The following is a 3,378-nucleotide window of genomic DNA, read 5'->3' as shown; positions in this document are numbered from 1 at the left end:
ATTGAGAGTCTTAACTCGGAGCCACTTAATTGGCCCAGAAACTCCATTAAGTAATTATTTCCATTTGACAAACCATCATGAGTCTCAAAAGTAGAACTGACATCCTTCTGCAATCCTTTTCCAATTTCAGAATCTTCCTCTTCTACTCTCGTGTTTAAAAAAAGCTCTGTTCATGCTTAGGGCATCCAGCTGCTTCACTGTGTACCCTTCCTAGTCACCACCTGTGAACTACCTCCTGGTTGCCCCCCAGATTAAAGCTTTGGCACTTGAATTTGAGACTTCCTCTCCACTCCAGATCTTGCTGTCTCTTTTGTTGTCTGAAATCTAACTTGCACAGCCCACACAATCTCCAGACCTCATCTTTCCCAACTGCTTCCATTCTAGGGCCCCCAACCTCATTGCTTCCCAGTCACCCAACATGACCATACCCTGGACCTTGCAACAACTTCCTGTTCTCTCTCTCCAGGTATTCCCAGTATACCTGTTCTTCTACATCACTGGAACCACCAGTCCTTTGATGACACCCAATCGGTGGCGTGCTGGCAAATGTCCGACCCGTTCTGTGGGAAGCAATGTATGCCTGTATACACATACAGACGTTTATTAGAAATTTACTGATATAAAGGATGTGTGACATACAATTTACAAATAATAAAATATACAATTCTCTTTGTGAATGCCACCAGGCCAATTGATTCTCACAGAATGCTTTCAATGATTTTTGCCAAACTTTTATCTGTGACCAACATATATATGGTGCTGGCGGCAATTCAGCCAGGATTTGACAAATGGACTTGCATCCCAATCCACTCTTTTCTCAATATATTTTTCTCTCAAAAAATTAACTGTGACTTACTGTTAAACTATTTCTGACCCTGTAAAAACTACATAAAACGAAATCTGTTCAGCTTCAGGATGAACAGTAGCACATCGTTTACAGCAGGTCCTCGAATAACATTTCCTTATAATGTTGATGAGATGCCCCAGGAACTTAACTTGTTTGTATCAATTAGCCTATGGTAAAATTGTTTTTATTTACATTGTTTTGCTAAAAGTTGGAGAACCTATCAACGATGTTAAGTGAGGACTTCCTGTACAGTGAGGACTTCCTGTACAGCTGTCTCAGAAGAGATACAAACGACATAAATACCTTGAGAGTGGACAAAAGTAAAACAGCACATTCGGATGTGATCAGTTGTATTTACTACCTTTGTTTTTTGACATAACTTAATTGTAAATAATGGTGGCATTTAAAATCAGCTCACAAAATTCCTGCAAATTTAACGGTCAGGTCTCATGAACTGGACCATCAGGCTCCAGCACATCGCTGCGGCCCCCGCCCGTTAGTCTCCTCTCCAGTCCTCTCCCCTACCTTACAGGTCAGCCCGGCACATGGAGTTGGTGGCCTCCGGGGTTTGCCCAATAAACATGACTAGGATATGGTCCAGTAGTCTAAAATGTCTCTAAATTTTCTTAGTATGGGTCCACGGAGAACTTTTGGGAAACAAATATCACAACTAGTTTGCATAGGGCACATAAGTTTACGATTTACTAAAGTCCTCTTAGAGTTACCAGAAAAAGAGAGGCCTACCAACTCTCCTGGAGTTTGGGTCTGGTAAGCTGTCTACCTGCTTCCAGGCTTGAGATGGAGGGCTGTACATGGGAATGCAGGACAACGATGCAAGGGAACCAAACAGCTCTTCCACGAAACCTGCAGAGAAATGCTGACTGTCCAGAAGCTCCACGAAGGAAACAAATCCTCAAAGGCTACTGTTACCTATGCTGACACCAACTCACTTGTACACAGGATGCTATTTGCAGACATGACATCATCCTCTAATCCTCACATCAAACCTGTGAGGCAGGTAGCAGAAGGTATCCTCAACTCCCCTTGTCTGTGGTGGAAATCACTGCCAAACATCAGAACAGCTTACCACTCCACCAACATCCCAAGTGCCCCTGCCACCAGTATGAACAAAGCAGTGGGCAGCTCTGGCTTGTTCTGGAAACAAGCACTAAAAGACAAAATGGACCTCCCCATTTTCCCAATTCATTAGACAGAAAAATCTGGCCCACTGAGAGCCCTGTTCTAAGCGGCTCTCTCACCTAAGATCATCTCACTGAGGCAGCAATTTTAGTAATGTTACAATCCCAAGAATGTTTGCAGAAACTCTAGCAAGTATGAGAATCCCACATGGATCCTAGGCTACCATCCTAGGCAACTTTGAAGTTTTACAGGAATTCTGAAAGTTGCTTGTCAGGGACTGGAGCTCGTGGAAGGAATGAGATGTAAACAATAAATAGCAAGCCCTCTTTCTTCCTTGAGGATGTAAATCTCTACTTTCCACCAGTGGCATCCAGTGCAAACAAGACCTTCCCTTTTGGAAGATGTGAACATGATAAAGGTACTAATGTCGAGAAATTTCATTTAGCCTTTTAGTTCATGGGAGTAGAGGGGTTAGGGGGAAGGCAGTCTCCTGCCACCAGTCAGCTAAGAAAAGTCGGCCTAGGGTTGGCTCCCAACCTTTTTTTCCTTTTTCCTGTAACAGGTGAATGCCTTCTCAATATGGCGCTTTCTCCTCATAGCTACACTGCCAAAGCGAGGGGTCTGCTCAGAGGGCCGTCTCTCCCAGCCACCTGCAAAAACTTCTAAGTTTTATTTTTAACTTCTATATGCCCATGCCACTCTGTAGCTTCCTCCAGTCAAAGGACCCAAAGACTTTGAGCTCACACCTCAGCTGCCTCCACTTCACATCTGGTTTCCTATCACCACCCATGGCTGCCTGCCTTCCTCCTTTCTCCATGCCAGCATACACCTCCCTTTCCATTCCACAGAAACTTCACTCATTTGCCAGTTACTTAAACTGGAAAATATCCTAGAGTCCATGTGTTTAAGTAATGGCCAGTCTAATTTTTTTACACCAATAATGAAACAGCAAATTAGAATGAGGAAACTGACTAGAAACACACCCTCATCTAAGAGGCTCTGCCAGGCTGCAGGCTCATGGCCCTGTAAGGAACACTAACATGATAAAGGTTCAATGTGTATATGACAGTGACTTCAACTGTCCCTTAGTGTGATGTATCTCTTGGAACAGACTTCCACTCACTTGGCCACGCCAACCAGTCTAATTGGCACCAACATTGCTAGAGGTCAGCTCAAACATGGAGGAACAATGGTCAAGGCAGTCCTTCAGTGTGGCTGGTTCACAGGTCATGAAACAACCCTGGGTACACATCTGGATTCTAACCCCCGGCTCTCTGGTCAACGCAGGGGCCTAGATATTGTTCACCAAAGTCAATCTCTCCCTCCCAATCTCCACCCATGGGCCCTACCACAGCAAGAGAAATCTTCTTGCTGTGTTGCTTCCTCTTATC

The sequence above is a fragment of the Pteropus medius genome, unplaced genomic scaffold, assembly GCF_902729225.1.
Source record: "Pteropus medius unplaced genomic scaffold, Ma_sr-lr_union100, whole genome shotgun sequence".
In the NCBI taxonomy this organism is placed as follows: Eukaryota; Metazoa; Chordata; class Mammalia; order Chiroptera; family Pteropodidae; genus Pteropus; species Pteropus medius.
The sequence above is the reverse complement of the archived record's forward strand: the minus strand, read 5'-3'. Positions refer to the sequence as shown.